This window comes from Poecilia latipinna, unplaced genomic scaffold (assembly GCF_001443285.1).
Source record: "Poecilia latipinna isolate Pla-1442-1.1 unplaced genomic scaffold, P_latipinna-1.0 Scaffold242, whole genome shotgun sequence".
NCBI lineage: Eukaryota > Metazoa > Chordata > Actinopteri > Cyprinodontiformes > Poeciliidae > Poecilia > Poecilia latipinna.
This window is the reverse complement of record NW_015112858.1, coordinates 386,625-398,107: the sequence shown is the minus strand read 5'-3', so window position 1 is coordinate 398,107 and position 11,483 is coordinate 386,625. Positions and strand designations below refer to the sequence as shown.

The window sequence follows — 11,483 nt, the reverse complement described above, 5'->3', positions numbered from 1 at the left end:
AAGCTAAAGAAATTAATTTAATTAAAAATGAATGTAGAAGCCACAATGTGATTTACAACAGACTCTAAAAACACAAGAATGGATCATGTGTTGTTTTAAGTACGAATAATCAATTTTATTTAATTTTATTTAATTAATTACTAATTAGAAATACATATTTTTAGAAAAATAAAGTATTGAAATCTCCAGGTTTTATCTCAGAATTCTACTGTAGTCATGAATCTGCCTCCAGTTCTGTAGGATTATACTTTAATGAAGCAGCTAACTGCTTCTTTTGCCTCTCTTTTAATTCACTTTGCCAAGAGTTGAGGAGGCATCACCGTTTCGCCCGATGCTGACGTGATGAGAGCGGACAGGCTTAGTAAAATGAGAGAGAGAGAGAGAGAGAAAGAGAGAGGAGGGGAGGCAGCACAGCTCCTACTACAGCGTGTGGGGCTGGAGAGGCTGTCAGTGAGGAAGAGAACGGGGGAGAAGATGCTGCTGGATGGATGCTGAGAGCTGAAGCCGTTCACATCCGGACCAGAACCAGAGAACAGCACCGCGTCTGTCCCACAGCCTCAGGTAAGACCATGCTGAGACACTCAGGTTTGTTTTAACAATGTTTATACGATGCACAAGTTGGTTTGGACTTTTTTCTTTACTATGAATTCACTACGATGCTTGGTTAGGAAACTGTGTAAGTGGTATGCATAATAAAGAAAAAATATTTTTTAAAAATGTATTATTATTCGAAAATGAAAATACCATGAAAGGTTTTTTATTTGCTCAAATTAAGATGCAATTTCTCTAAAATTCCGATATTACATAATTACCAAAGAGTCATCTTGAATCTTGCGTTGATCTGTAGAGCACAGGATCACCAACATTATATATATGTCAAACCCTAATGAAGAGGGTTTGTTTCTGGAACAAAATTAAATATTTTATCATATCTGATGAAACTCGTTAGGTTTTGATGATATGTTCAGATCCAGTTCATCTGGCTTTTTGTTGTGATTCTAACTCCAGTTAATACTGATTAAGAAGCAGCCAATCGGGTTTGCTTATCGATCATCTGTTCATCTGCAGAGGGATGGAAAAACTCAAGCTCTACAGAGAGGAAGGAGGCGGGTCTCTTTATTCACATAAAGGCAACCTTCAGCTGATGTCAGTTTTGATGAGATTTAATAAGCTGCTGAAAATAATCCTTATTTTGAGATCACAGGATTATCTGAGCCCTCTGCAAAATCTCAGTAGGGTTACAATCCATACATATTTGGATTTGTTTCACTTATTTCCTGTCTTGATCTTTTCCTTATTGTTTGTTTTCTTCCAGCTTGCCATTTTCATTTATTCCTCCTGTCAGTCAAAAAATATTAGAAAAATAAATCAAATTTTGTGATTGCCGTGTTTTCATTAAGTAAAATCACATGTGAGTTAGATTGTTCACACAATTTATAATTCGTATGATGCTGTGAGAACTCTGGAGGAGCCAGCTGCTCGCTCATCATCGTCCTGCCACTTCCTGTCGTCTTCTTCATGGTTTTCACCAGTAGTAACATCTGGCCGGTCATGTGACTCGTGTGATGTGAAAAAAGTATTTCCATTACAGTTTTGCGAATCTTCGAAATTTCACAAAAACCTTTTTTATTGAAAAACTACCTTTTTTCTAAAGTGCTGGGTTTGTGCAATTGTATGATTAATGAACATGCTCCAGATATCATATTCCACACTATGCTGCTGTGAATTAAGACTGTAACTTTTACCTCAGTTGTTCAGATGACCATCTGGTTGCACTAGACTGAAGTAATGTAGTTTGGTTACTCAGGTGTGAAAACAGAATATTTTATTTTCTGAGGCATGATGACTAATTAACTATTTCTTGTGCTTGTGAAGCTGAACTGTCAAAGATCAGAGTAGTGTAGGTTCACAAACATCGTAGCAAGTACCTTTTTTGCTTGTCAGTTGTAAGTAAGCTTAATAAAAAGGGATTAGCTCATGTCTAGTTGTTCTGGATCTAGAAATAAGATTTAGACCTTTGAACATAAAGCTTCAGAGCCCTGCAGCTATGTAATGGCCTTAAGATCAAATCACAACCCAATACTACTGCTGTGTATGAATCATATTTATAGCCGCTGTCATGAATGTTTTATTTGAACTTCTGATAACTTTCATGTAATGGAATCAATCATGAAATGGAAATGTTGCTGCACGGTTTGGAGGACATGAAATGCTTAGAAAAGCCTTCATAAGCAGAGGCGCAAAAAGTGGGTATGCAGCGTATGCAACGCATAGGGGCGCAGCACCAGAGGGGGCGCCAAAACCCCGTCTGGAGGGGGCGACGCACCGATTATGTTTTCCCATACACTTCAGCGCGCCTCATGCTCCTTCACCTCTCGCACATAACGAGGTAAATGTAGCGATTTTTACACTTCACGTATCGTCGCCTGGGGGGGTGAGCGTCGCTCCTTCACCCTGACGTTCCTTCCCGGGGGGGGGAGGGATTTATGTTTTCGCATCCACCTGAATAATGTGTAGTTGCGCCTCTGTTCATAAGGATGTATTTTGTCCTTTTCGCACATAAAGATCAAAGTGTTTCACAAAGAGAGCAACACAAACGTTTCAACACGGCTAACTTAAATCATGGCCATGGACTGAACACGTTTGAATGACAACTTTTTATGAACGTCGTCCGAATAAAACAAAAACAAACAATCATCCTCCTACCACTTCCTATCATTGTTGTCTTCTTCATTTCCGCCAGTAGTAACATCCGGCTGTTGATCACGTGACTCGTGTGTTTCGGAAAAAAGTGTTTCCACTGCAGTTTTGCGAAATGCATCTATTTCAATATGGCCGAAAAACCACCTCATCCGAGCATCAAAACTTTTGTCTTTATCAAGCAAAGCCAGTTGAAACTGGGCGTGCGTCTGAGAGGAGGCGGTGAGTTGTCGTCCACTTCGCCTCCCATTTACAAACCGTCAGTCCTCAAAGTGAAGGAGAACGGAGCCGTCACCCTAACACGCAGTGGCAGAGGAGCATTCAGGGCCGAACGGGCAGAAATGAGAGGAGAGAAAGAAAGATGGCAGTGATTCTGTGTGTGAGTCGAGAGGGGTAGAATTGATTTGCAATGCTATAGCGCTCAGTTGTTGTTTTTTTATTCACTCTATCATCCTCTGCCACAGTTCAGATTTTTTTGAACCCTCTCTTCTTTCTCATGCTCCGTGTAATCCCAGCTGAATACCCCCTTTTGACCCTCTATCAGCTGTATTGATCAGCTGTGTGAGTGAGGAAGGTGCTGCTGGATTAGACAGGCTGCTGAGCATTCAGGTGCTGAGTGATGTAGCAATTGTGCTTGAGCAGAAACGCTTAAAGCCAGCTCAACACCTCCTGCTTGCTGAAGTCAGGGAAAATCCTTCTTACTTTAGGTTTTTTTTCCCCTTTATTTCTTCCCTGTGCCTGTGCTTCTGAGACGGCAGCATTTAAAGGCTTAATTGTCTTGAAAGCTGCTTTTGGTAGCGAAACATCTTGGCGACAAAATGTCTTTTGTCAGTGTACATTTAATTAAGTGATGCTTGTTCAGTCACGCAGATCAAATTTGCTGAGCTCCAAGACAGAAAGACGTAATGCTGAAAATGAGGGATAATGATAGGTTTGCATTTAGCTAATTGTTCAAAGTTTGTGTCTTTAAATGTTTTACATTTTGTTGTGTAACAACCAAAACTTTTATATATGTTGCCGGGATTTTATGGGACTGAAAAACAATAAAACAGCATATTGTCACTTTCCTAAAAATAATGGCTGCTTATTTACTTTCTTTGTTTTTTTTTTGCTTGCCAAAGTCACTTTGGGATGAAGCCTAGCGTGTTGCCCAACAACCCGAGCTGAGCTCCAGCACTTTTGGTCAGCTGCAGTATGCGCTCTACAATGGCTGCTGGAAAAGACAAGTGTTTTGTTGTTGACTTACCATCCAGGAACCACTTTCTGCATCCTTGTTGGTTGTGCAGGAAGCACTACTAATGCCTTTCAAAGATGTGCGGTTGTGTCACTGCACATATGTTTGCGTGAATTAGAAAAAATGGCAAAATTATCAGCATCTCAAACAGATTTAATTGACGAATTTAAAAATACATCTTCAAAGGGACACATTTGAAAAGCAGGAAGTAAACAGGCGATTGTTCCTGCAGTTCTTGTCATCTACGTTTCTATCTACACACATTGTAAATCTGCTACAAAAAAACATTCAAAGCAACCCAGCCTTCTAGACACACACACACACACACACACACACACACACGCACACACACACACACACAGATGGATAGAGCAACAAAGCAACACAGTTAAGCTGCCGCCATTACATTTACTCTTACTATGTTCTACTTTTAAGTTTACTGTTAATGTTGTGAGCAGCTGATAGCAGGAAGTAGGAGAATGATGAGGGATTACATGGAGCGACACTCTTCCATCAGAGATCTTAAATTAAAGACACAGCTCACCATAAATCCAGACCGACAAGCAATCTGTCAACTCACATTGTACTCCACATATAAACCCATTTAACGTTCATAACCCTGACATGCAGGCAGACTGTTCGCTATAACAATGCTACATCACTTAATTTGTCATATATGCCTGAAAATCAGTTGTGTTAAGAACAAAGGCAACTTTTTTCCCCAATGAAGTTGAGAAATTAAATTTGCAGTTTGTTTTTGAAAGCAGTACATGCAGATAATGAAAACAAATGGTAATCTGGAAGGAAACATAACCTCAGAATGGGATGAAAATGGATTTTGCATTCAGAGAAGCCAAACCTGCAGCGCATCATTACCGACTAGCAGTCAAGTGAGTCACCGCAGTGTTTTGGCCAAGAAGACAATGCCTGACAGCTTTTTATTTTGACAGTTTTAGTCAAATCCTCTGAGATTTTTGAATCCGTTAATTACAAACATGAGGAATCCCTAAAATAATTCTCACCAATGTTAGATATTTTTGATAAACTGACACTTTGTGATTTTGTAAAGTGTCAAATTGCTGAAAGTGTTATAGATTTAGGAGACAGTTCACTGTCTGGTGATGCAACAAAATATAAATTGAAACTGGGAGAGCTCTGGTGGAGCCAGCTGAACATTGTCTGAAAAAAACAAAAACAATCCGTCCTCCTCCTACTACTTCCTGTTGTCATCTTTTTTGTTTCCGCCAGTAGTAACATCCTGCTGTTGATCACATGACTCGTGATGTGACAAAAGTGTTTCCCTTGCAGTTTTGGGAAATGCATCTATTTAGATACGGCTACCCCCCCACCTCATCCCAGCACAACAACATTTTATCAAATAAACACACATTTTTTCGTAATTGCCATGTTTCCACTAAGCAAATTTATTTTCCTAATCCAATTTGTCCAATTTTGTGTTTAATGGAAACACAGCTGATATTGACGTCCTGTCAAACCTTGAGATGACCATGATGGGATTAATGAAGCAGATTATGCTCATGCATTTATAAAGGGTTTTACACAGCACTTGTCAGAACTGCACTTGTGTGCACTTACGTATGTGTGATGAAGGGCTGCGGATCCGAAGGGGAATAAAGTAGGTGGTGAAGCGCCTTTGTAAAGTTAAGCCCCATAAGCTGCTTCCTCACGATTCTGACAAATCTGGGTCCAAGATGGAGAAAGGGGTAGGAGGGAGAGGGGGAAGGGAAACCTACGGGGGAGGTGAGATAGTGTTGAACGGATAGACGAGTGAAGGTGAATGGCTGAAGGGTCCTGAAGCCTGTGTGGAGAGGCTGGTGAATGAAGTCACTGGAAATGACGAGATTTGAGAAGTGACAGCTGTGGGGGAAACGAGTGGGGGCGGGAGGAGATGGACGAGGGAAACAAACAATGGGGGTTGAAATGTTCCTGTCTAACTCAGATGGGAGTGTTTGGACTCCTTAGGGAATGTTCTGTGTACCATAAATAACAGGGGGTGTTTGCTGCTGTGGAAGAGGTTGGCCCACACTGGCTGTCCTGGGATGATTCACCTCATTTCAGGTCTAACAAGCTTTCCGATGTGCCACAACCAATCGTCTTAGAGTCTGTGCTGCCTCACCTACGCCGCTCCGGCTGCTTTTTTAAAGGATTATTTTCTGCCTGTTTTTGAGTCACGAGGAATATTTTCCTCAGAGGGAGAGAGAGGTACGGTGGCCCTGAAGTGCAACCCACTTCAACAAGTCACTGTTCAACATTTTTTTTAGTGGCATTTGAGCCATAATAAACAGAACCAGCATATATGATGTGTATCAATGATGACACTCTGGTTACTGGTTTCTTAATTGGTGACTGTACGTTGTTTTTATGACTTAGTAGCCATGGTTGACTTCAGAGCTACATTATTCTGACATTTGTGCTCTCTTTGTTTAGGTAGGCAGGCAGACAGACAGCCAAAAATTGGTCTCGTCCAATCAGCGGCGTCTAAAGTTTCCCACTGGCACCCTCCTCTTCAGTTTTATTAATGTTGTTTTCTTAATTTGTAGTTGTGCTTAGTTAATATCATTGTGTTACTGAATATGTTTAGCGCTTTTAAATTTGGAGTTGTATGTAATGAAGTGGTTTTCACTTCCGGGCCACCGTAGAGAAGACTCTCTCCTTTCAAAAGAGCCGACCTGGTCAGTTTTTGCTAACTGCACCGAGGGGAACATTTAATATGTTGGATCTATTTCAGTTCATCACTGTTCTGTTTCATCGTGTGAGACCTGACTGGCTGAGACAGCTTTTTCCCGTAATAAATAAAATCATGATTAAAAGCAGCTTTCTTGTATTTCCCCAGGTTATCTTTGGCTGAGATTAAAATTTGTTTGATGATGGAGAACATTTTCGAGTGACATGAAAACAGAAGCGCCCTGTAATGGAGCTAATACATTGTCACGGCACTGACAACGTTGAGCGTGAAATAATTTAATATTCTGTCCTCATACCTACATGAATATCTACTTGGAACATATGTCAGCATATTTAATCTTGAAAACATGAATATGGAAACAAGTCAGGGCAGTTTGGAGCAGGGAAAGCCTCCTGGCATTAATGAAAACACAGAAAGATTACAAGGCTGTTGGAGTTTTCCCCTCTGCAGTAGCGGCACATTCACACCCACAATGCGTTTCTCTCTTATGAAACATACAGTATAACTTGTGCTATTGTGTGTGTGTGAGTGCGCGTGTGTGTGCGTGCGTGCGTGCGTGTGTTAAGCCATCGGCCTTGGAGCTCTTGGAAAGCCCACACCGTCGCATGAAATTAAAGTCTCTCAGTTGTCTGCTAATTCTCATCCATTTGCAATGCTTTCCCCGTAGTCTGCTAACTCCATGTGACAGGTCACTGCTCTGCAAACCCTCGTGTCTGGGTGCATGAGAACGAGTCAGAGGAAATGATTGTGTGTATGTTTATTTGCATGTCAATTTGTATTAAAGTTAGTACTGGGCCGGCGGAGGTCTCAGTCGCAGGAAAGTCTACTCCAGTGCACCTGCAGAGATACGGAGGCAGAAAGGACACTTCACTTTAAATGATGTTGATTTGACCTTAGAGTGGATAATGACGGTGAGGATACGCAAAAGAATTAGATAAGTCAAAAAAGGTTAACGTTAGAAGAATTTACTGCATGGTTTTATGCAGAGATTAAGCTACCGAGTTGTTTTCTGACACACTTTCAGTGAGTAGTTGTGTGTGCTTTACTATTTATTGTCAGCCATGAGAACAAATTTCTATCTAAGAAAACCTGCTCAGATCTGGCAGGTCAGAGCAACAAGGCTAGCTTTGGTTTGGAAAGCTTGATTTTAAACCACAGCTGCAGTGGTAAAAAAAAAAAAAATGCAAAGCTTCTCCTCAGTTGACGCCACTCGTCTCAAAGCTTCTTCATCTGCCACTCACTCAGCCAGTCTATCAAGGTGTTGCCCCAGAGATGCACACATTCACACCTGAATCCAGCTTTGAGTTGACCTCCAATGAATCTTTTGAACCGTGAATTCATAAAAAGAACACACAAACACTGAAAAGGAGTTTCAGACCTTCTAGCTGAGAGCTAAATGCTTGAAGTGGCTTTTTATTCGACCACTTGGCAATGCTCAAGATACATGAAGTTGTTGCTTACAAATTATTATTTTATTTTTTAACAATTAGCATGGTGTGTTTTTCTCCATTGATGAGATGTACCGAAATTAGATGTAGACTTTTCTTTTCTAAGATAATGAGCAAAACACTGCTTCACTGCAACAAAAGATCCATTTATTTAAAGGATTTTTAAACAAGGGATGCCAAAATGGTTTGTGTATTTTGTTAGAGTCAGTGAACTAAGCCCATCCCTCCTTCTCACTTTACCTCACATTGTAAATGTATTTTATTTAATAAAAAGATTTTACCTGCTGTGAGAAACTGATGGTCCTGAACTGGGAAACGACGTCACCACATGGGAATATATCAGCGTTTGACTCTGGGGTCGGTCCCAGTCAGCTCTGCAGTAATAGCATCAGCGCCGCTGCGGCCGCTGCGTGTGTGAGACAAACTGAGAGTAATGGAGCAAAAACCGGAGAGATATTGATATGCTGTCATGTAGGAGCAGTTTTTGTTCTGTACTGTTGTACAGCAGAGCTCCAATCGGTAGTGATTCAGCCCACATGAGTGTGTTCAGGTGTTTGTTTGTGTGTGTGTGTGTGTGTGTATGACTGATTGATGAAAACAGTCGGTGTACAATCTACGACGCATAAAATACTATAAGTGGTTTCTGTCCATTAGTGGGGAGTTCATTATTCAGTAGAGTATAATTTATAATCAACAACTGTGTTTAGTGTATAGCTTACAGCCCTCATCCTCTTATGTCAAGCAGACAAGTTCGGTTACTTTTACTCTGTTACGTTTACTTAAGTAACTTTTTTCATAAAACTTACTTTTTAGGACTAGTTTTTCTTTGCCAGATTTCTTACCCTTACTTGAGTAATCTTATTATAAAGCTTTGCTGATCTTACATGTGTAAAAGTTCTGCATACTCTTCCTAATTCACCAGTTTGTTTTAACCAAAAATCCACCTGAAACAGACACAAATCTAAAATTTTTGTTAAAGTTAGGCCATGATCAAACAGCAGGCAAATCCTCTCTTTTTTCCCCATCTGAATTTTTGATGGCAGACTGGTCGGCCCAACTGCAATCTTTTCATTCCTGAAAAATGTCCAATCTGTGTCGCTTCCACATGTGGTACTAAATCGAATATGTATCCGACTGTTCGCAAAGCAACAGCAGTCTGAACGGTTCCATCGCATTTAATTTGACGTTTACTTCATAATTCTGCAACAGAAGAAGCCAGATGCAGTGAATCAGGACGTAAACGATGCCTGACCATTCTAACTAGTGTGTGTCGGTGAAGCTCACAGATCCCAGCACTGCTGCCTCTGACTGCACACCCAATCAGACTTCTCTACAGAAGCTCCAGTCGATGCTCCACAAGAGGCCATTAGTTGCTTCCATTTTATTATTGACTTTCTTTCTGTTATTATTATCTTCTGATAATACTGTCAAATTTGAAAGTGATCCATAAACAGCAGTAGCCATCATCACATCAGTAAACACTGCGCTGCTGCGTGATGTCCTACGTTCTTTTTCAATGTTCGCTTTGGGTTGTAAACCGTTCACACAGAAGTCTGACTGCAGCCAATTTAATTGGTAGTATGAACGAACCAATCAGGTTTCAGTAAAAAAAACAAACAAAAAAAAACAGAATTGATCATCAATACCTGCTATGTGAACGTAGCCTTAGACATCTTAAACTTTGTAGTCCTGATGTTCTCACCAGTGCCTGCTGTGTCATCTGGAGGTCAAAAAGATACAGTAAACACTGCATATTATTACTATATCGATATATTTATGATTATCTTTACTCTGAAATTAAGCACAAATTGGAGGCTGGTACATGATGGATACTTGGATATGTGCTTAACATGATCCATTATATGGAGATTTCAATTTGTCAGTCAAAAGAACAACATGGGGTCCAAATTTGTACTGGTTTGGATTTGTGGTCCGGGTCCACACAGAATCGTTACACAGCCTTCAGAAGGCTGTGCTTTGGTCGAGGCAGTTTATCATTTCACCCTGAAATAAGATCCATTCAGATGAATTATTAAACAAGCAAAATAAATCACATCAGGGCACTAATGGTGAGTGTGTAAACTTGCCAGTGCGTTATGTGTGTGTGGTGGGACACCAGTCTCATTAGACTCCACCCGTATTATTTCATATCAGCTCTTTGGGAAGCTTTTCTTTAAAACATTGATTTTAATTTATGTTGGATTGAAGATTAGTGTGTGACCCCAAAGTGGAGCTTGTTAAGTTAATTCAAACAAAAGCTATTTTACTATCTAACTGTCATGCAAACTTACAATTTCGCAAAAAAAAAGGAAAAAAAATGCTAATTAGGTGTGTTTCCATCTACTGGTTTGGAGCGAATCAACAGGCTTCAGCGTAATTATGTCAGATGTTGACATTATGCACGGCTGTAATAAACAGGGAAATGTTCACTATGCCAGAACTTATTCAGTAAATGTGTTTCCATCTTCCATCTAGCACATTAACTGTTCTTCGGAACAAAAAGCCAAGAAAACCACCCCAAAATTGATTAAATTATTTCAAATTTTGCTGTTTCCATTAACCATTTCTAATGTAACACTTGAAAATGTGCATTAAAGACATTGATGGAAACACAGCTAATGGCTTTAATGCTTATAAGAATACTTTATACCTTATTTTTATGGTTGTTGGAGTGATTGACTCTTCCCCTATAAACCTTACACTAAGAGCGTTTCCATTGCGAATGTGTGCAAATCTTTGTCACTATTCTTCTAATGTAAAAAAAAAAAAAAAATCACAATTTTGCAATTGTGATAAAAAAAAATTAAATAAAAAATGAAATCAAAATCAAAGTTTGTTCATGCGACAAATCATTACAAATCTTGGCAATGACAGATGTAAACAGTTAAATGAGATATTCATAACTGAGCCATGGCACTCATCATCTCTCAACCAATCAGAGGAGACGTTGACGTCTTACTCAGGGGTTGGAGTGACAAGCCCCGCCTACTTGGAAGTGACCACTGTTGCCTTTTGTGCAAATTGTAGTCAGTTGTTTTACATAAGAGCTACATGTCAAAATGACACACAACCTTTTATTAAATTGTGTGATGCTGTGATGCTGTGGAGCCAGCTGCACATTGTCAGATGAAAACAGACAAAAACATTCTCCTCATACCACTTCCTGTCGTCTCCTCCTAAATACACAGGGAGGGTAATCAGTAAACTAGACACAGCTGGAATCAATCAACAGGGGGGACAGGACAGAGACTCACAGGGAAACAGGACTTAACACAGAAAACCTCAAAATAACTACACAGAAAAACACAGATCACAACAGAAAGTCATCCTTTCAGCATGAACTGCGGTAAAAAGTATGTGTTCATAGTGCTCACAGCAGTGTTGTGTTCAAGAC

General features: G+C 40.1%; 1 protein-coding gene across 3 annotated transcripts in view; it reads left to right on the top strand.

The window, feature by feature from the left end:
* Positions 1-420: 420 nt before the first annotated feature.
* The window catches only part of rph3aa (rabphilin 3A homolog (mouse), a), a 39,078-nt gene continuing 28,015 nt past the window's right edge, over positions 421-11,483 (top strand). For 2 of the 3 annotated variants that reach the window (XM_015032481.1, XM_015032482.1), the window contains exon 1: positions 422-561. The gene's annotated coding sequence lies outside the window, so the exon portion shown is untranslated. Of the gene's footprint in view, positions 562-11,483 lie in introns of all 3 variants that reach the window. The other variant, XM_015032483.1, reaches the window with a different exon arrangement.